At 34.0% G+C, this 23,620-nt stretch overlaps 1 long non-coding RNA gene across 1 annotated transcript; it reads right to left on the reverse strand.

Annotated features, from left to right (window-relative positions):
• Nucleotides 1-769: 769 nt before the first annotated feature.
• On the reverse strand, nt 770-22,211 carry LOC116663721. Its single transcript, XR_004320009.1, has 3 exons — nt 22,135-22,211; nt 13,667-13,673; nt 770-780 (listed from the first exon to the last, which is right to left on the reverse strand). It is a non-coding gene; the product is annotated as an uncharacterized LOC116663721 (long non-coding RNA).
• Between the last annotated feature and the right edge of the window lie 1,409 nt (nt 22,212-23,620).

Below are 23,620 nucleotides of genomic sequence, written 5' to 3' on the forward strand. Positions count from 1 at the left end.
TAGAGCATAAGCTCCATGGAATCATGGGGTTTTGTTGCTTTGTTTATTGGGGTCCCCCAGTGCCTAGAATAGTACCTTGAACAGAGTAAGTATTCAATACATATTTGTTAAATGAATGAGTGAATGAATGGTTACAGTTCACTTGGATTTATTTCTACCCTGCCTAGTTTTTATAGAGAGGAATGTTCTAGTGATTAAGAGCAAGCCTTGAAGTCAAGATTGCATGGGTCCAAGTCCAAGCTTTGGTACTTACCAATTCTACAACTTTGAGTCTCTCTGTGCCTCAGTTACTTTATCTGATAATAGGAATGACAACAGCATCGTCTTCTTAAGGTTGTGTTTAGGATTAAACAATTTAAACCACATAAATCATTTAGAACAGTTTTTGCACATAGTAAATGTCCTATAAGTGCTATGATCCCCTCTCCCTTAACTAAATTGGAAGTTACATAATTTGCACGGTTTAAAAATTTTAACTTGCCTATTTAACCATACAAAGTCTAAAGTTAATTGTGAAAGGATTATGAAACATTTGAACCCTGATTATCATCTTTCAATATAATCTGCAATTTTAGTTCAAGATTGTGTCTACCTTAATTTTTAGCCCTTTCATTTACACATAATTGCTAGCAATTTATACTGTCAATGCTTACTTATATATGAGCTTATTTTTATTAAATTTTAAAGCAATCATTCTCTTTCTCTTCTCTCTCTCTTTCCCTCTGACATCTTTGAAAATCTTCTCAATCATTCCATGCTTTGAATTTTTATTTGATGTATCTGCGTATGAATTTGTTTTAAATTTTTTACACTTGGCATCCATTGTGCTTCCTATAAGTGAAGACTCATGTATTTCTTCTGTTCTGGAAAATTTTAAGTCATTTTCTCTTGAATATTGCCCTTCCTCCTCTCTTTATTCCCTTCTTCTAGGACTCTCATTAAACGTATATTTTATATTTTCATTTAATTTTCCAACTTCCTTTATCCCATCTTTAATATTTGCCTCTTCTAGTCTGTCTGTGCAACTTTCTTAGATCTTTTTTCATATTCATTAGCTATGTTCAACATTGAAAAATTTAATTTTGATTTATATATTTTTTATTTCTATGAATTCTATTTTATTTTTAAATGCATGTATTTGTTTAGATTTACATCTGCTTCTTATTGCTTCTTAACACTTGTAGAATTATTTTTACTTCTGTAATAAATTAAGCAAGATGTCTTCACATCCCCCACAGCAGGATAGCGTTTACCCCCTTTCCCTAGTTTATTCAATACTCATATTACCTGCTAGTATTTGGGGTGTCTCTGATTTGGCTCCCCAGTAGCTCCCAAGGTTCCTTTCCTGTCTCTTCTACAGATACTCATTCAAATCTCGGCTCTAGGTATTGGCAGCTGCCCTCAAGGAAATGCCAGTTTCACAGCTTGCTTACTGCTCTGAATCTGGCTTTGTTTACAAAAAGAATTTTAACATATGTTTATTTTTAATTTTAGGTTCTGTATCCTGGAAATAGTCTCCCTAGACATTTGCTCACTTGTTTCCAGAAATAGATATTATATCCAGCCTGTCTTCTTTGGCTCTTGGTTTCACACTCTATGCCCTTGACTCTGTTGCCCTTCACAGTGCTTGTGACAGTAGCAACCCCACTGCCATCTGGCTTAGGGATCTGCTGGCCTCCACCCCTGAATCCAAGGTTCAAGCCTCTGCCCCTGGGCCCGTGGCCCTGGCCTCTGCATGCAAGGCTCTGCCTCAGAGTCTTTTCTTTTTGTTTCTTGAAGGCTAACGTATGCTTTCTGCTGCTGAGCTGTATCAGCCTGTTCCCTGCCCATACAATTCCCCAAATCTGACAATCTTCTTACATTTCATCCAGATTCTGCCCATTTCAGTCCAAGCTGGCAATATTTCTGCTGGTAGAACATTTTTAAAAACTCTGTAAGCCTTCCATGTATGTCATGGGAATCCACATGGTTAAACAAAAGGATCTCTACAGATTTTTCTTGGATAATCCTATCTCTATTCCTGGCTTCTGCTCAGACAGATAATTGGATCCATTAGTCACCTCATCTCTTCGGCAAAGGCTTATCCAGCCACAACCTTGGTGTTCTCTCTAAGGTAAACTTTTCCAATGGTGATTTCCTAATTTTAGCATCCTTTGCAATCTGGATAGATTGAGAATCTTCCAAATCATCGAATGATGGTTCATCTTTGCTTAACAGTTTTTTCTTCAATTTATCTCATTCCTCTCTCATTTCACTATAAGCAGCAACTTCTTGCTGCACCTTCAATACTTTGCTTGGAAAGTGCCTCAGCTAAATATCCAAATTTATTATTTACAAGGTCAGCTTCCCTCCAATAGTAGAATACAATTCAGCCAAGTTTCTGCACTATTTAACCAGGACTGCCTTTCCTCCAGTTTCCAATAACATGTTCTTCATTTTGGTCTAAGACCTCACCGCATGCATATTTGATGTACATATTTCTACCAACATTCTTTTCATGACTCTCTCCCCGTCTCTCCAATGACAGAAGCTTTTCCATCATGCCCTTCACATCCTTCTGAGTCCATACCAGAATACTCTTTAATGTTCATATTTCTACCAGCAGTCACTTCAGGATTATCTAGGCTTTTTCTATCTCATGCCTCAAATTTTTCCATTACTTGATTCCAAGCCATTTTCATATTTTTAGGTATTGTTACAGCATCATCCCACTTCCAGTAACAAAATCTGTATTAGTTTCACAGGGATGATGTAACAAATAACCCCACTGTGGTGGCTAAAAACAACAGAAATTTATTCTCTCAAAGTTCTGGAGCCAGAAGTCTGAAATCAAGGTGGTAGCAGGGACTTCTCCCTCTGAAAGCTCTAGAAGAGAACGTTTTCCTTTCCTCTTCCTTTCCACTGGTGTCTCCAGATGCTACTTGGCTTGTGACAGCATGGCTCTAGTCTCTTTCTCCATCTTCACAATGCCTTCTCTTGGTGTCTCTGTATTCTCCTTTTTCGGTCTTTTCTAAAATGATTCGTCATTGGATTTAGAACCCACCCTAATCCAAGATGATCTCATCTTGAGATCCTTGCCTTAATTTTATCTACAAAGATCACATTCTGAGGTTCTGGATAGACGTATCTTTGGGAGGATACCAAGTAATCTACTGTAGATATTTTCAAATAATACATTTCTAAAAGTACATTTTAGGTAGGTATAAGCTTACTGTTGTTGAAAATGTCTAAGCCAAACACTTACTGCTACTTTTTCCTTTTAACATTACAACAGAAAGATCAAGGATTAAAATTTAATAACAACCAATATATGAAAATTCAGGTCCAAACATTGAAGGTAAATAAAACAAAAGACGAGTAGCCTGTATGATTTTTGTTTTCTTTTGAATGTTGCAATAACATGTTTAATTACATTCCTTGGGTCATGGGTGGAAAAATATTCTAACAACATGACAAGGCACAGTAAACACAAATGATTAAGGTCTAACAGTGTGACCGCTTGAGGATACTGAAAACAACAAACTCTTTGTCACTTACCCATACTGAGTACAACCTCCCTGAAAATAACCTTTTTTTTTTTTTTTTAAATGAGCTGCTACTGCTTCAAGGTATTCAAAGGATTTCATAGCCAGGATTAAAAAAAATGTTTTGGTTGTCTTTTCCCTGAGATAATGAAAAGTTAAATGGAACTCCTTTTTAGTCTCACTTCAGTGCCTGTTATGTGAATGTAAAACGGCTCTCACAATGTCCTTCAAGATTATGAACTCTTACAGCTTTACTTGGCATGTGTCTGTTAAATTCTTGCATTGTTGATAGACAGGGAATCCCTAATGGGAATTAACTATGTTGTGGTTGATTCAAGCAGAGCACAGAAAGTTAAGAGGGCAAAAGAACTTGTCCATAAATTGACTGTTTTCTTCCTCATTAGTAGCTCTAAAACACAGCCAGTGAATCACATGGAAAATAAATTATGACAGATATTTCTCAATGGTAAGAGCTGTCAGTTATAGTGAGCGAAAGGCACACATCTGATTTTGACCACAGCAAAGTAGGGAATGCCACAGTCAGAGTCAGTCCTAGGGAAATGAGGGGTTTGTCTTTGGTACTCTACATTTGGTGAAGGCCTCCCTTCCCCAGCATATGTCTATTTTATAGAAACCATCAGCCTAACCCAATCTTTTCATGAGATTCCTCACAGTCCATGGCTACTAGTACAAGATATATTCAAATAAATATTCTTCATATTTGATTCCTATCACTCTTCTTGCCTCTCTTTGGAGATTTCTCTTATTTCTCTTTGAACAAGAGAAACTTCATGTCAACTCTCAGTGCAATGATGAATTGACCTATACATAAGTAGATCCTTGCTAATTGGAGAATTTTGTAGTCAAAGCAGTGGTTTTTCTATCCTAGAGACAGACAGGAGAAAAGGATTGCCATGGGGCACAAGAAGCCTTTTGGGGGATGGTAAATTTATCCGTTACCTTGATTGTGATAATGGTTTCACTTATGTAGCACACAATCAAACTTACCAAATTGCACACATTAAGTATGGAAAGTTTATTGTATATCATTTATAGCCCAATAAAAGAAACAAGTATATTAATTAAAATGATGAAAATATAGTCAAATTTGATTGCTCAGTCACACCAGCCATATTTCAAGTGCTCAAATATATGACTAGGAGCTACTATGTGGTGCAACACAAAGAAAAACATCATCGTCATTGCAGAAAGTTCTTTTGGACCACACTGATTGATGCAGGACATGAGCCCCCAGATAATGTACCAAGCTTAACAGGGAACTGTCAGACAGAAAATATGGAAAATAATCTATGGATATAAAGAGATGAATGAGGCCTGAGGATGGTCAGAAGACCCAGTTAGAAGAAAAGTCTAAAGGGAGACAGGTAAAGAGAAGATGGTATTACAAAGAGAACTCAAACCATCCTTAGGTTCACTTCCTTTCCTTTGAATGCTCTGAGATCTGAGTGCATTTGGCTGTAGTAAACACTGAAAAAATGTTTTTTATTACATCGCTATGAGTGCTGCTTGAGTGTCTAGTTGATCACCATGCCCATCAACACTATTTGGTTTGTCAATTTACCTTTTTTGGTAGATACGCTGTAGTAACACTGGCATTGCAGCTTGGATTTCCCTGATGACAAATCACGTTGAGTCTATCCTCATATATTTTTTGGCCATTTGGCTATGCTGTTTTGTGAAGTTCCTTTCAAGTATTCCACCCATTTTTAAATGGGTTTTTTGTCATTTTGTTATTGATTTACAAATTCTCTGTAACATGAGTCTTTTGTTGGTTATATGTGCTGCTAATATTTTCTAAGAAATTCACTCCTGATAGAAACATTTGATGAACAGAAATTTGAAATTTTAATAGAGCCATTTATTATTTTTTTAATTTGTGGTAATACTTTTTGCATTATATTTAAAAATCTTTGTCTATTTGAAGTCTACTGGAAACTGTTGTCTCCAGTTAGAATTTTCACATTTAGATACATCTGGCATTAACTGTTGTGAGTTGTGTGAAGAAGGGGTCAGGATTCATTTTTTTTTTTCATGCAAATATACAATTTACCCAGAACCATTTATTGAGAGGACCTTGCTTATCAGTATCTCCTTTTTCCTAAATTAAGTGTTTGCACAGTGTAGGTTTCCTTGTGAAATATCTATTTACTTCATGAGGTCTCTTGTCTATACCTACAATAATACAACTCTAATTAAAATAACTCTGTATTATGTTTTGATGTATGATAACATAGTGTTCCATTTTTGTTCTTCTCCAAGTTTACCTTAGCTATTCTTGGGTATTGTCATTTCCATAAACATTTTAGAATAATCTTGACTTTCTGCAAAACTTTTGGCATTTTCGGTAAGATTGCTTGTATCTGTAGATCAGTTTGGAGAGAGTTCTTTTTTCAGTGCTGAAATTTCCTGTTCATGGGTATATTATATCCTTCCACTTAATTAGGTGCCCTCTAATTTTTGTCAATAATGTTTTATAGTTTTCTATCTTGCAGTCTTAGATAAATTTTCTTAGATTTATTCTCAGGTCTTTTTGCTTTTTGATAATCTTTAAGCTATGCCATTTAAGTTATATTTTCTATCTTTTTATGAGAATATAATTAATTTTCATATTAATTTCGTATCCAGAGATCTTGATAAATTTATTAATTATAATAGTTTTCTATGTATTCTTGTGAGATTTCTCTAGCTTTCTTTAGGCTAGTTTTGTGTGGTATACATTTTTCCATCTTGTTTATTTAAACTATTTTTTTATTAAAGTGTATCACTTACAAATTGTATCCATATATTTGATTTAATGATGATTATTTTAGCTGAACAGTCGTTTTCACATCCTGGTTCATAGTTCTTATATTCATAGGAATGATCCCAGAATGAGGTGTGGGAAAGGGAAGAAATTATTCCAATAATAGTATTTTTTGAGACTAGTTTCCTGAAAAATTCTTGTATGAGGGCATTGACAAACATGTTCTTTAAATTTTGTAATTTTAAGAAATACGTTTAAAATATTTTAGTATAAAATATTAAGTGTACTTTTAAACGCCCCTGAAGGAGATGTTCCTTGATACGAAGAATATTTCAACCTTAGTATCAAATCAGAAGAATTTCTCTAGTGGCTAAAACTTTCAACTCAGAATGGATAATGACAAACTAGTTAATAACATATTTTTGTTTGCCATGATTTTCTCTAAAATTCTTACTCTCGCATATAACCATGTTATGAAGTCAGATGTCCACATCAACACAGGGAGTCAGCTTCAGTCACATTTCAGAGCAGCAACTATAGTTATATTTACAGTTCAGTGATCAGACATTTTTTGAAGGAGAGTCACAAGTGAATTATAGTGTAAATGAGAGCAAATGTACCACAACAGTCCAAGCAATTTACTTGTCCCCATCCTTTGATAGCTAATTGGGAATGCAGAGAGGAACAACATGGCTCTTTTAAAAGGAGGAAGTTTTTTCTTTGTTGGTTTGTTTTTCTGGGTTTATAGATCTATCTTAGAAGAAGCTTTCAAATGTCAAATTCGTAACAAATTCTATATTTGAGACTTGCTGCCTGCCTTCATAATCATTTTATACAAAGTTTACCCAAACTTCTAACAATCTACTTGAAAAAAAGAGCTTAAAAGATAGATTGGGGCAATGCTGAAAGCTCAAATAATAGAATTTTTAGTTAAGAACTGTAACATGATTTGGACTGTATGAAAAATTGGTTTAGCAATAGAGTAGGATGAATAGAAATGAGTTTAGACCAATGATGGGAAGCCAGCTGAGAAGTTACTACCAATATCCAGGTGAGATGTGACAACATGTGAACTATAATGATATGTATGTAAGTGGGACAGAAGGGACAGAAAAAAAGACACATGGAAATAAAACCTGTGTGACTTATAAGATTTGGCAACAGACAATTTGGGGGAAAAGGAAAAGTCAAAAGCGGTTATTGGAAAGAGTTTTGAGTTCATGGAAAGCTAGTGGTTACAGATGCAATACAGAGAAGAAAGAGAATGGAAACAAATATAAATTTTTTAGAACTTCTATCATTAGGGTGGAAGAGAAGAAGAAGAACCAGCAAAGGAAACAATGATAGGAAAGGGTCAGGTCAAATTAAAACGTTTTGTTTAGCTAAGGTAGGACTGAGTGTTTTTGTAAGCATGAAAGAAATAGAATCTTTTCAACAAATTGTGCTGGAACAATGGAACATCCATGTACGAAAAAAAAAAAAAAGGAATCTAAACACAGACCTTACATTTTTCAAAAAACATTAACTCAAAATAGATTATAGGCCTAAATGGTTACATGTAAAATTATAAAACCTTTAGAAAATAACATAGGAGAAACTCTAGATGACCTTGAATTTGGTGATGACTTTTTAGATACAACACCAAGGGAACAATTCAAAAGAAATAATAAATAAATAGGACTTCATTAAAATAACAAAAACTTCTGTTTCATATGTCATTAAGGAATTATGAATTAAAACAATAATAACATACCACCACACATCTATTAAAGTGGCCAAAATCTGGAATACTGACAACATCAAATGCTGTCAAAGATGTATAACAATGGAAACTCATTGCTGGTGGGAATGCAAAATGTTAAAACCACTTTGGAAGACAGTTTGGAAGTTTCCAACAAAACTGAATATACTCTTACCATACGATCTAACAATCATGCTCCTTGGTATTTACCCAAAGGAGTTGGAAACATGTCCACACAAACACCCACACATAGATGCTCATAGCAGCTTTTTTCATAATTGCCAAAATTTGGAAACAACTAAGATGACTTTCAGCGAGTGAATGGATAAATAAACTGGTATATCCAGACAATGGAATATTATTAGCACAAAAAAAAAGAAAGAGCTATCAAGCCATGAACAGGCATGGAGATATATTAAATACATATTACTAAGTAAAAGAAGCCAATCTGAAATGTTTACATACCATATGATTCCAACTGTATAACATGCTGGAAAGGGCCCAGTCAGGATCTGTGGCTGACAGAGGTTGAGAGGGGGAGCAGGATGAAGAGACAGAGCACAGAAGATTTTTAGGGCAGTTAAATTACTCTCTATAATAGTATAATGATGGATACATATCATTATGCATTTGTCAAAACCCATATAGTGTACAACAATGAAAGTGAACCCTAATGTAAACCATGGACTTCAGGTGATAATGATGTGTCAACACAGGGACATGGGTGGATTGTAAAAAATGTATACTGTGCTGTGTGATGTTGATAGTTGGGGAGGCTATGCATGTGTGGGGATGAGATATCTAGGAACTTTGTCCTCTCTACTCAATTCTGGGAATGTAAAACTGTTCTAAAGACTATTTTTAAAAAGAAATAGGAAAAGAAGAATACAGAGACAGGGCAGTGGGAAAATGCAAGGAAGAAACTGAGTAATTGATGGAACAAGAGATAAAGTGTATGTATGAAAACAACTAGAATAAGATTTGGCACCTGGTAGATGCCAAATGTAACACTGAAAATCTAATATCAATATACTGAGCGTGGCTATAAATAAAATATTCAGCTACTTTTAGAGAAGCTTGTAAAAAAATAGGTATAACACAGTTCATCCTAAATTTAGGAAGAAGTATCTGAAAATTTCTATAACAATATGTGTATTAATGAATTATTGTAGGATATATACATGTTTTGTCATAAGACAGAAAAGATTACAAAATCAAATATATGGTTAATAAATACTGCAAAATTTTAAAACACAGGAATTTTTTGACATCGATCCCAAGTAGGTAACTTTTTATCCCCCTCCAGCACATTTCCTGGTACTCTTTAATGTGTGAGACAAAGAAAAGTTAATCAAAGCTTGACTCTTAGGTAGGGGTATTGTATTTCACTGTCACAAAACCTTTTTACAATAAATAAACATGGAAGTCACCTGATTTTCTAGATGGATCAAGTAGACTGAAATATATTACCTTATAAAAAATAAACCCAAATTCAAATATTAAACGTATAATGGAAAAGATTCGTGAAGCTGACAGAACAATTTCAGAAAAATTGAAATAGTATTAATTCTTTTTTGCGAAAGGTTTTAGAAATTCTTATCATAGGATTTAGACATTAAGGATTAAAACTCAGAGCTGTTCTAGTGGGTATGCAATATGCACTGGGATCAAATGTGTCAAGTTTAAAATCAGTGAGCTAATCAGATTCTACCAGGATCATCCCCAAGTTAGTTTGAAACCATTCAACTGGGATTCAGTAGTCACTGAACTATAATTGCAACTATGTCCAAAATGTGGGTAACTATGGTCAAAATAATAACAACTTAGATTTGCATAAAAATTATAATCTACAAATTGCTTTCACATATGCTTTGCTTATATTCTTACAATCTTAATTAAAAAATTACCTCTTGACTAGTCCATTTTCCTGTCTTCTGCTTTCAACCTCTTCCCCTAACCCCTACTCTCTCTCTTCCTCTCTCTCTCTTTCACATACACACTCTTATACAGACAAATATATTGAACACACATGCACACAGGGACAATTGTCTTCATAGCTATGGTTCTAAACTAGCCTCCTCATGTGTGATTTTTCTCTTTGGATGTTTTTGAGAACAACTGCATGATTTATAATTGTGATATATTTATTTAGACAGGGTAAGCAGGAGAACTAGTTTTCTTTCTGGAGGACCTCAGTTTAAAAATAGGAACAAATCATCCGTTCTTAGAAACAATAATTAGTACATATATGTAAACTAAAAAAAAGTGCAATATACTGTATATATGTATTTACATGCAATACAGTGTGTATGTGCAGTCGAATTGTAATAATTCTACATAATAAAACTGAAAAAGGAAAAAATAGGAACAAATATGTTTTTGTTTTATTTATTTCCATGTAAATAATTCAACTAGACTCTACTCAGTGCATAGAGTGACCCTAGCACTCTTCTTTTGAGGGAAGGAAAAAACGTGATGGACTTTGACCTCAAAAATTTCATAATATAAATCCATAAAAGCATAAGTATTGCTATACTGAACCAAAGTGTACCCTTATTCAGTAATATGCTTCTGACAGGTCACCAACTACTTGTCCAGTGGAAACTAAAAGTGTTTGTGAAACATTCTCATAGAACTACAAAACATCATATGCATTAACATTTTTTTTGCATAAACATTTTGAAGTATTATAACTCTCTTTAAATTAAGATAAAACACTCACCATAGTAGCAACTTGATGAGAAGCTTCATAAATTTTTTTTTTTTTTTGGAAATGAACTGAACCAATTGGTTACAAGTGAATGTAGTTAATGGATATAAAGTGGGCATTTAAGTAACAATGGAAACAACAGCAGTAAAGCAACAAAAACAATGAATAATTCATGAAATGAATTAGGTGTTAGATAAGCACAGTGCGTATGTTACCTCATTATATAAAAGGCAATGAACTAAGTTACCTTTAACAATTTTGCTTTCAATTTTTTGTGATTTGTTGGCAAATCATATTACATATAAACAACTGAGGCTCTCAAAAAATAGAGATGATTGATAGATGACACATGATGGATATAGATTGATTGATATACACATATGGATAAAGAGATAATAATAATTTGTAAAAGTAGTTCTGGGAGGAAAAACCCTCATAAAGAATGACGTGAATGTTTTGAAACCAACATATATTGGATAAACTTTTTACATTAGTCAATTCTTGACTTAAATTTACATCGTATGAGTTCAGCTTGCAGGCATAATGAAATAACAGGGAACATACTTACTTCAGCCTTAAAGAACTAAAAAATGAGATAAAATTTATAAAACAACAGCTTTTAGATATGATGCAACAAGGAGCGAGAGGCAGTGTGACCTCAGAGAAAACTCAAGAATCATATAACTTAACCAGTTTACTACATGCAGAGAATTTTCAGGACACATGAAAGAGTGGGAACTCAAACAGATCCCAGCAGTTACTGTTGAAAATTTGAAGAAGTAAACACAGCTAGAATTCACAAGATAGAGTACTGGAGTAAAGAGAGTTTTAAATGTAAAGAGCTCTTAAGATATTCAGAGGTTTCCCCCTAAAACGTCAACTCATAAAGTCAAGCATAAAAATAACCTTACCAAGGTCTGGGAAACGTAAACAAAGGCGCGTGCAGGACAGTCTCTTCATCTCACACAGGACTGGGAATGGTTTGTGTTTTCAATGGTCAGAGAGGAGAAGCTTAGTAATAGAGCTTTTGCTTAAAGACTCAAGGGGTATATCCTCAGTGATAGGATTAAATTTACCCTAAAATAAATCTGTTCTTCCATTTAAAAAAGCTTAAAAATGACTCTCTGAAGGACAAAACTGTTTTCAGGATAATTTACTGTTTCTGAGAACAGAGCTAAAAAAAATATTCAAAGGAATATGAAAAAATCCAGTGACACAAAATTTGTCCCAGATCCATTCAAAAATTAACAGGTATGCAACAAATAGAAAAATATGATTAGTAATATATAGAAAAGCAATCAGTGGGAAAAGGTCCAGAAATGGCAGAAATATAAAACTATTAGAAAAAGACATTATTAAGCTATTATAAAAATACTCTATATTTCAACAATATAGAGAAAATTATGACTTTACTAAGGAGACATGGGACATATAAAAAATGCAAAAATTGAACTTTTAGAAATGAAAACATATAATGTCTGAGGTGAAAAAAATACAGGATAGGATTGACAACAGATTAGATCCTGTAGAAGAAAAGATTATTCAATTTAAAGATCTAACAATCAACAGTATCTGAAATGAAACAGGGAAAAAACTGGTAAGTATAAACTGATGATCAGTTAGCTATAAGAGAACTTTGTGTGGCTCCATATAAAAATATTTGGAGTTACAAAGAGTGGCACATGGGAAAAGAAAAAATGATGAAGAAGTAATTATGGAAAATTTTCAAACTTGATGAACGTTATCCTCACAGAAACAAATGAGCATAGTGAACTCCAACTGGGGTAAAAGTGTGCATCATAATTAGATTGCAAAACTAGTGATAAAGAGAAACTACTCTAAGCAATCAGAGAATAAGGTCTCAGTGCACAGGTCCATGATGATACAAATGAATGGACTTCTAACAGGAAACAATGCCAAGAAGAAAGTAGAGTATCATCTTTAAAACTCTAACAGGGAACAATAGTCAATATAGAATTCTATTCCCAGTGAAAATATCTCTCAAAAATAAAGGTGAATTAAAGATTTTTCCAGATACTTTAAAGTACTAGAAATTTTCAGTATCAGTAGATCAGAACTACATGAAATGTTAAAGGAAATTCTTTAGGCAGAAGGAAAATTATGAGGAGGAAGTTTGGATTCAATCAAAGAAATAAAAATAAATTGGGGAACTAAACTAAAAACTTGCTTTTTGAGAGATCAATATATTGATTAACCTCTACCCAGGCTAATCAGGAAAAAAAGGAGAGAAAACACAAATTAACCAATATCAGGAATGAGAGAGGAGATGATATGACAGATCTTAAAGATAATAAGAGTATGTTATGAACAGCTTCATGCCAGTAAATTTGAAAATGTTTGGAATTTACAAAATTTTTAAAATCTCACCGAAAAAATAAATAACTTAAATGGCTCTATATCTTTTAAAGAAATTAAATTTATTGTTAAAAACTTTCCCAGACAATTAATGCTAGGAGCAAATGGCTTCACTGGCGGTTTCAACAGAATATTTAAAGAATAAGTAACACTTTAATAAAGTCTTTTAGGAAATAGAAGAGGAATGAAAACTTTCCAGTTAATTCTGTAGGCTAGTATTACTCTGATAGAAAATCAGACAAAGACGTTATAAAAAAAGAAAACTATAGACCAGTATAATTCATGAACACCCATGTAATAGCAAATTGAATTCAACAAGATATAAAAAGGACAATACATCATGAATTTCCAGGTCTATAGTCTCTTTCTTAGTCTGGAAAACTGACCTTGGGGAAAAAAAGGGAACATACTGGCCACCATAGTGTTCTTGCTGAGAAATTTTTTGGTAAAAATATTTCAAATTTTTTGTATATACTTAAGGCCTTAACGTGTGAACTGCTGTTTAATTTTTTTCATTATTCCATTAGGGAAAAAAATATGTGAACGTGTACAAAAAATCTTCTGGATTTTCTGTGTGGAGGAATGTAAGTTGATATAAACTGAACACATTAAAATTGTTGGAACTGTACATGTTATTTTTTCTCAACTACAAAAGATTGTTCCACCAAGTAACCACATTATACAAGTCTGATTTTGTAATTAATAGTCCACTTTAGGCCAGAAAGGGAAATCTGGGGGAAAAAAAAAGATGGCAAAATCCTCAGTGGGTCTTGTGTCTGTTGAGAGATAAAAGAAGGCAACCGAATAATTTTTTCCTTTCTTTCTTCTTCTCTTCCATTCCTTCTGGTTTTATGGAGATAGTATTGACATACAACATTTAAGTTTCAGGTGTACAACAAGATGATTTGATGCACATATATTCTATAAACTGAATACCACTATTAGATTACTTCTCTTCCATTTTTAAATAACAGCAATGAATTGTGCCAGAGTTGTTGAGAGGAAAGAAGTTCGTTGGCCTAACTGCCTTTTCTGTACTCCTACTCACTGATAAATTTCTGAACAGACTGAACCAGAACAGTGGGTATCAGTTAACACTTTCTCATGGGTCCAGTCCTGCGTGGGCTCCAGTACCAGACTAGACCCATTCCTCTTAGTGCCAGTAACCACTGCCAACAACTTCAAAAAGATCCTATCCTTGCCTGTTCTGCACTAAACTGCCCCACATTTTGACACTTTAGAAAGGATCTCTATTTTCAGAAAGTGACAAATACACATTAGGCTCAGTACTCCAGTTAACTGACATTTTGGCATTTAAGGATTTCCTTAAAAATCTGAGATGTAGCAAAAACATGTTTTCTGTCCTTAATAAGTGTCAAATTCAAATAATTTTGTGATTTAAAAAAATATATTCTTCTAATATGTTGAAATTTTTTTTTTAAAAAATCAAAATGAAGTTTGTATAAGAGAGAAAGAAAGTAATGGAATCAAAAGAAGTATGGCAAAAATTTATGTGAATTCCAATTCTTTTTTCTTTGGATCAGTAATATAACAGCCTGTGTTCACTAAGTACTTACTGCATTACAAGCACTGGATTCTATACATATTGTATGTTGTATTTTACTTAATCCTTTGACTATAACCCATTGAAGAAATTATTATTCTCATTTTGCTTGTAAGAAATCTGAGCTTCGGTGCAGTTAAGTTACTTGTCTATGATTGCACAGCAAATAAGTGATAGAGCCGAGATGCAAATCTAGTCTGGCTCCAAAGGCATGAATCTTAACCACTAGACTGTACTGCCTCTTAAGAAGAAACCTAACCCAAGTACATCAAGCATTAAAATTACAAATAATAAGTACAAAAACAGATCAGCATTCCTGAGAACACACAAGACTACAAATGATTGCAATTAAAATGATCTCGACCAGTGAACAACTTATATTTTTTCCTATCACACATAGATTAATCATTAATCAGCTTCCCATAAGTTGTATATAATTAATTTATAAGAGTATTATAAAAATATTGGTGTTATGTTTTTTATTGCTTTTGCACTATTCACTTTTCACTATCTGATTTCTTTTCTATAGACATTTCAATTACATTTTGTAAAATATTACTTAATTTATTCATCTTAAAGCTTAACATCACTTCAGAATTTATCAAACTTTGCACATAATTTTAATAGAAATTTTCTTTGAGCCTCACCCTACAATTTTCTGCAATAAAATGTAACTGTCTTGTTTCCCAGGTTTTTTGTTGCCTTGATTCTCATTTTTAAGTACTTGTGTGTGTATGTGTTTGTGCGTGTGTGTGTTTTAGAGATTCTACTTTTAAAACAAACAACTTAGTAATGAACATTTTTTAAAACTCTATTCCATTCTGAAGATATGTACAAATGATTTATTTTACTTCAACATTATTGGATATGAAAGAAACACTATCGTAACTAATAGGATTTCTGCTTGGGTGCACCTAAAAGAGTTCTAAGGAATGTAAACAAGTAGGTATTTATTTATCTCAGGGAGTAAGAAGCTCATGGGTTTAGGCAATGATGCTCAACAATGCCACTGAGAAAACGGCTTCTTCTAGCTTCCTGCTCTGGTATCCCTAGCACTGGATTCTGCATCTCAAAGTACTGCATTTGTTCTAAGCAAAAAGAAGTAAGCTGAAGAAGCAATATCAAATGCTTCCATCTCATCTAGCAAGATGATGTACTATAGCCATGGACACACCCAGCTGCAATAAGACTGAAATACATAGTTTAGATTTTGTTTTACTTAGCTTGCCAATTTTAAGTAGAGGAAAGCAAGCAAGAAAGAAGGAATGGATGCTGAATGAACAAATCTACATAATTTGCTTTTTTTTTTAATCGAAGTGTAGTCAGTTTACAACATTGTGTCAATTTCTGGTGTACAGCATAATAGCTCGGTCATGCATATACATATACATATTTGTTTTCATATTCTTTTTCATTATAGGTTACTGCAAGATATTGAGTATACTTCCCTGTGCTATACGGAAGAAACTTGTTTATCTACAGCACTACAATTGCAGACATCCCAGCTGGGTGAGAAGCCTGCCTATTCAAGTTCTTCTGACAGTAGCTGTTATGCTTGGATTTCTAGTTTCTGTCAAAGTCTCTTCATAAAATTAGTTAAAGTGTAAACATCAAATACAAATAAGTTATTCTTGGTGTTATTCTGCACTCTGATTAACTTAAGACAAAAGTGTCAATTACTTCATCACTCACATGATTCACACCTTAACTATATATATTATCTTCATTGTGTGCTTTTTGAAATATTTAAAATAATCCTAAGACCTTTCAAAGATCCAGTCTAGACTGCACAAATTTTCCAAAGGAATATTTTAAAATATCTTTAAAATGCCATTACTCATTTGTGATCCTTTTAACAGAACTAAAATTCTATTTTCTGTGTTTATTTTGAATACAACATATTCCTAAAACCTTACACAGTAACTGGAATAGGATGAATTATAAACATATCTTAATTTAGCAATTGAAGTACAGCATTTAATCTCTTTTATGAGCTCTTCCCTAGCTCATTATTTCCCTCCAATGTCCATGTTAGTTTTGATTATAGGTCATGAAAAAAAGAAGAGGTCTGAAGACTGAGTCTTGGGGCACTTCAATTTTAGAGATCTTAAAATAAAGAAACATGAAAGGAAAATGTAGAAAAATGACCCGAAGACGACCACAGAAATTAGCTGTCTGGAAGTCAAGTGACAAAAGTGTTCCAAAAGGAAGGGTGATCAAACTACATCAAATGCAACTGACAGATCAAGTAAGATAATGACTGAAAATTGACCGCCGGATTCAGCATTACGGACACCGTTGACGGCTTTGATAAGAGCATTTCCGGTAAAGTCGCTGGGATAGAAAGCCTCTGTGCTGCAGAAAGTAAATGGAAAAGAATTAGAGTGGGCGAGTCAGTGAGCTTTCCTGTAACAGATTAGAAAACTGGGATTGTGCCTAGAGAGAAACTTGGCCTCAAGTAGACTCACCAACCACCCCCTTTACGTGGGTCGGATGGGGTTCCTGGACATGGGACTTTCAATGTGGTCGACAGCTGGCCACACTAGGATAGGTATTGTTTAATATATTTGCTTCATGAGATTGGATACATTACAGATTGTTCGCACTTTGATGGGAAATAGGCAGGGGGGAGGGAGAAATTGTTGCTGCTTGGGTGATAACCGTGAGATGGGGAAGGAGATGAAATGTGGCACATGGTGACCGTCGGAGAGAATGAAAGCAGGACGGAAGGCAATTCAATCATGGCTCCAGATGCAGACATGCCCGTGCAGATGCGGAGAATCCCTTCTGATGGCTTTCATATTCACAATGGCGTGAAAAGCAGAGCAACAGAGTAAGGGAAGGGTAAGGCTGTTGGAGACTGAAGAGAAAGGAGAAAAAATGAAATAGTAGTTTAAGAGAAAGGGAGAGTAAATGTTAAAGGCAAATGTAGTGTGATCGTGGCTAGGCATTAACAGCCTATTAAGAGACGTCATGATTTTAAAGCGAGGCTACTTCATTTGTTCATTTGTTTGTTGTCCATCTTCTCCCCTCAAGTGTAGATAAGAAGAGACTTCTATGGGTGTGTTTAAAGCTTGTTGCCTAAAAGAATAGGTGGCAGAGTATAAACTCAATAAATATTTGTGATATATTTTCTGACTAACATAAGTAATTTTTCATTATTATTTTAACTTAAAAGTAATCCATCTTCTTGTATAATATTCTCATGACATATTTATTAAACATTATAAAATTTAAAGTATACAGGCATCTGATAAACTAAAATTCTTACATATCATTACATTATCTCACATATGTGTCCTGATACTGGGGAGTCTTGGGGACATTGGGGATTTGTTCTTATTGTTTTATTGAGTCCAATTATTCTGGAAAGAAATTTTGTAATCTTTCTCCAGGTGACTAATTTTATTGGAGGTCGTCTTAGTATATTTATTAATCCTAAACAATTTTTATTTAATTGACATTTTGGTACATGTAATGAGTTTGACTAGAAAAGGGGCATCTTTTGAGGTGGAGCAGTGATATAGTAGGTCTCAACTTTTGCTCCAATTAGAATTGACTAGGATTCTTTAAAGGGATACGAATTCAAAGACCTTACCTCATACCAATTGAATCAGACTTTCTAGGGCTGGGGTCCAGATATCAGTATTTTAAAAACACTTTAATGTGCAGCTAGAGCTAAGAATTTTCATAATTACTGTTGTTATATTTCCTGATTCAAATGCAAATGATGCAGTTTATATATTCAACTGCTTGTGGAAGATAGAATTTAAAATGGAAAATTAATTTACCACCTCCATAGACCCAGGTGAATCACCTGCCCTAAGAGATAAGTCAACTTTTAATATTAACATCAATGTCTTAATATGTGCCTCTTTACTCTGGGAAATCTAGTGATGGGGCTGTGACCAAGCAGGCGTCCAGGACTGTTATTTTGCCTGAAGAGCTATCACTGGTGAGGTTCACCCTTTCCCTAATCTAAAAGACCAACAGGAATTTGGGGGCCCAAACTGCCAGGACACAGGTGTCTCAAATTTCTCCACCTCTTTGTGCTGGCATCCTGCCTATAAGAGTATGTGGCGTTGTGTTGTGTTAAACTCCTTCACCCTGTCTTTGAGGGGCTAAGCCCTCCAGTGTGTGCTGACAACCAAAATATACATGGTTAAATTTCTGTCTATTTGGCATGGATAATTGCCTTGCAATGCTGCATTCTGTAGGACAGAATGCTCTGGTTTGATAAAAAGTGGAGACTAATCTTCATCCTCATTTCCTATGGGAGAATTTAAAACAACATGCTTTGCTTACTAGATTTTTACAGGATTAGTCCTCCCTGGTAAAACTGGAAGATCCTCACACAAGTCTTCAGCTTCTTTAGTGCCATCTATTCCCCCAACTCCTAGTACAAATGAGCAAACACATGAGAACTTGATCATGTATGAAAGTGTGGGTTAAATATAATCTGATAGAATTTATATTGTTAACAACTTCTGTAAGTATGGGCCCCCCCCGACAAAAATCATCTCAGATTAACAGCTAGCATTAGACAAAATTCTAGACCAGTAACAACCATCTGTCTGTAAGTCCATGGCATGAAATATTAATTGGACACGGAACTGTTTGTGTTCAACCCGTTTTCTCAGAACTGAATTTCAGATAACCAGTCACTACTGTTTGTTTGAAGTTAGCACATGAGATTAAACATATCTGCTATATTGATATCAGAGAGATTTACAGAAATAATCAGATACAAAAAAAGATACCCATAATTGTCATAAGCAGTTAATATTCTTCTAGCATGCTGGTTGACTCAATACATGGCATAAGGAAAAGAGGTATAAATATTGGAAAGAAAAGTGTAAACTGTTTCTGGAATAAGATTTTTTTCTCAAACAGAAGAGAATCAAATTAAAAATTTTAGTGTATACAAGCAAGTTTTTTAAAGTTATCAGATATAATTATATATATTTTAATTCTAGCAGTAATTTAGAATCAGAAAGAGCTAGGGAGAAAATGTAACCCAAAATGACACCATTCCATAAAATCAATACAAATATAAGTATTCTAAAATTAAATTTAATAATAAGTGTAGAGACACTATGTAAACAATATAATTCTTCCAAGAAAGACAAAGTAACACTTGAGTAAGGACAGAAAACTAGCATGACCTTCATGGAAATAAATAGTATTACATGACTACATCCCTAAAACGTATCTAATAGATCTAATTCAATTTCAAACAAAATTCTGATAATATACTGAGTTGAATTAATATAACATAAAAGTATTTCCAAATATTATCTGGGAAAAATGCACAAAACCGGGCAAACATTTTTTTTCAAAGACTAATGAAGGGAAACCTGTCTGGCTAAACAAAATAACATCATAAATCATTTACTACTGAACTGTAAAGTATAGGGGTAGACATCAGAGCAGTAGGGCAGAATACAGCGTGAGAGATGGAACCAAGCATATATATTTGCAATATTCAAAGTGATCCTTTAAAAACCTAACCAGAACATATCACTACTCCACTCAGAACTTCTAATGCCTTCTTAAACTACTTTGAGTAGCTGCAAAAGTCTTCATAATGTCCTCATGGTCCCACACGACCTGGCCCCTTTCCTGCCACACTGCGCTGCCCTCAATATTCCAGCGGAGCATGCTTCTGCCTCTGCACTGATTGTTGTTCTACTAAGAATGCTCTTCACCCAGAACACCACTTGCCCATCTCCCTAGCTTATTCTTTGCTCAAAAGTCCCAACATATGTTTTCCTAACCAACTCTTACAGTGTCCTATATCCATCTCCTTTAAGCTGTTCTATTTTTCATTGGCACTTATCATTGTAGGAAATATATATTTACTTATAAATTGTCTCTGCTCACTAGAATGTAAACTCCATGAGGCAGGAATTTTGCCCTTTTTTCTCACTGCTCTATGCCAGCACGTAGAATAGTGCCTGGAGGATAATAGTGACTTAATTCTTATTTGTGGAATAAGTGAATAAATGAATAAATGAATGGACTGCAACAGCTGACCTAGAGCAAAAGCAATTAGCTCCCTACCTTACAACTTAATACAAATTAAGTTTCAGACGAATGAGAATTTTAAATTAAAAAAAAGAAATGAAAATACTGAAAGAAAGTAATTAATATACATACAATATTGGATGTGACAAAATATTTTAAGGAAGAGATCAAAAGCAAAAACAATAACGAAAAACACTTATAAATTGGTTATTCAAAATTTTGACCCAATCCTCCAAACGTTCTAAGCAAAATATAAAGACAAATCAGGATATATGCCCAGGAGTGGGATTGCTGGATCATATGGTAAGACTGTTTTTTGAGTTTTTTGGGGGGAATTTCCACACTATTTTCCGTAATGACTGCACCAAACTACATTCCCACCAACAGTGTAGGAGCATTCCCTTTTATCTCCAGCATTTATTGTTTGTGTACTTTTGAATGATGACCATTCTGACTGGTGTGAGGTGATAATTCACTGTAGTTTTGATTTGCATTTCTCTGATAATTAGCTATATTGATCATTTTTCATGTGCCTATTGGCCAATTACATATCTTCATTGGAGAAATGTTTGTTTAGGTCTTTGGCTCAGTTTTTGATTGAGGTGTTTGTTTTTTTGTTATTGAGTTGTATAAGCTGTTTGTATATTCTGGAAATTAAGCCCTTATCAGTTGCATTGTTTGCAAATATTTTCTCCCATTCTGTAGGTTGTCTTTTGTTTTGTTTATAGTTTCCTTTGCTGTGCAAAAGCATATAAGTTTAATCAAGTCCCACTTGTTTATTTTTCCTTTTATTTCTATTGCCTGGGTAGATTGCCCTAGTAGAACATTGCTAAGATATATGTCAGAGAATATTTTGCCTATGTTTTCTCCTAGGGGGTTTATAGTGTCTTGTCTTACGTTTAAGCCTTTAATTCATTTTGAAGTCAAATAATAAACCTATGAAGAATTAAAAAGTTAACTGTTGTATTAACATTCTTAATTGTTTAAAAAGTCATTAAAATTTATAATAAATAAATACCAAAATAGAAATCTTGCATAAAGGGCATTAACAGACAATTGATGAGAGAAGAAAAATGTCAATAAATAAATTACAAAGTTTATCTCCAGGAATAATGAAAAAATTGTTGATTAAAAGAGAGAAATGCCATTTCTAGCTACTAGACATTTCAAAAAAATCAGAAAACATAGAATTAAGAAGCCAGAAAACAAATACTCCACTGGTGGGAGTATAAAGTGACCCGACATTCTTAGATGTCAGTTTATCAAAAAGTATTAAAATATCTCTATACCTTTAATCCAGCAACACCACCTCTGGATGAGTGTTGGATGAGGGTCATGGCCCTACCAACCAGTCTCCTAGTGGCCCTGAGGGATTCTAGGTTAGCCCCAGTGCCAGCAGCAGGAAGAAGTCAGCTGTTCCATAAATACAGAGTTTTGTTGTGGTCATGTCTTATGGCCGACTCAGAATTCATAAAAAGTAATCCCCCAAATTGTTAAAGAGCTACACACTTCCATCAGGGGTTAACTGTGATTTCTGCGTGCACCCATCTGAGATTTGTATCTCTAACTATTAAAAGTGATCCTCCCAGGGTAAAGGTATTAAAGGTGATTTTTATTTGTTTTCGTCTTATTTCTATTTTTTCTACATCAAATGTGTATTTGACTTATAATAAGACTAAAGTTAGAGCTATAAATTCAAAAATAGTACAAGAATACGATATTGGAATCAAAGGAAGTATATTTCAATATGAATCTCCTCATCACAAAGACCTCCCTTACTTTACATTATCTAGAGAGGAAGAACAGAACAGAGGTGATAAAATTAGTTTAGGGATGGCACCAGTAGGGTTGGTACTGTGACATTAGGGACTAGAAAAGATGAGAGAGTTTCATTTAGAAAACATAACAAAACCATTTCTTTCACTGATTGAGTATATCCTTGGCTGCTTGCAACAAGGGTCTTTACAGACAGAGTTATTTTGATTATCTGTTTCTCATTTTTTTTCCTTTTGTCTTCTGCTAGAATGATTGATTCTGCAGTCATATATTTTTTTTTGTAACAAATGACTCAATAATGTCAATATCATGTGTGTCCCCCCACCTCACTTTTCTTTATAGTGGAAAACAGGGATTCAGTGTGAAGAGGAGTATTAATGGAAATTTTCTTTATACATCAGAAAGAACCAGAAGACTAGACCAAAGATGAACAGGACCAACAGGGAAAACTTCACATTTGGAAAGAGTGGTCCAAATCACAGTTAAAAATATACCTTTGCTCAAGTGGTAGAGTGCATGCAAGATTCTGGATTCAATCCCCAGTACCTCCTCTAAAAATAAATAAATGAATAAACCTAGTTACGTGCCCCCTTAAAAATATAAATAAAAATAAAATTTAAAAAAATACCTCTAAAGTGAGAAGGAAATGATATGACAAACCAGTGAATAATTCAATCTTCAGGACTATGATTATCAGAAAATGAATACTTTAACTGTGTTGATCTCAGTTGACTTTAGAAACTCCGTATTGTATGAAATACCATTAGAAAATGTCATAAAAATTGTGTGCTTGTGACACAGAACTGAGCGGGGAGCACCGGTCGGCACATATTCAGCTATGGAGCTGAGCTAGTTTCCCTATGTTCCTGTATTCCAGTAGAACCTCTGCTTTGTGTCATCTCTTCTTCCATGGCCACCAGAATAGAGATCATGTTTTCAAGTCTAGAGAAGGAGACGTTAGGTCTAGCAACTCAAGGAGGAATCCTAAATGGATTTCTAAGTAATATGTTTTTCTCATCATGAAATTAACACATTTTCATACTGGAGTACAGGGGAATCAATAATGAAGGAAAATATACTTGTAATCTCAATATCCACAGAAAAACGCTGTTAATATTCTAGTACAACTTCTATTTTC

This window comes from Camelus ferus, chromosome 5 (genome assembly GCF_009834535.1).
Source record: "Camelus ferus isolate YT-003-E chromosome 5, BCGSAC_Cfer_1.0, whole genome shotgun sequence".
NCBI lineage: Eukaryota > Metazoa > Chordata > Mammalia > Artiodactyla > Camelidae > Camelus > Camelus ferus.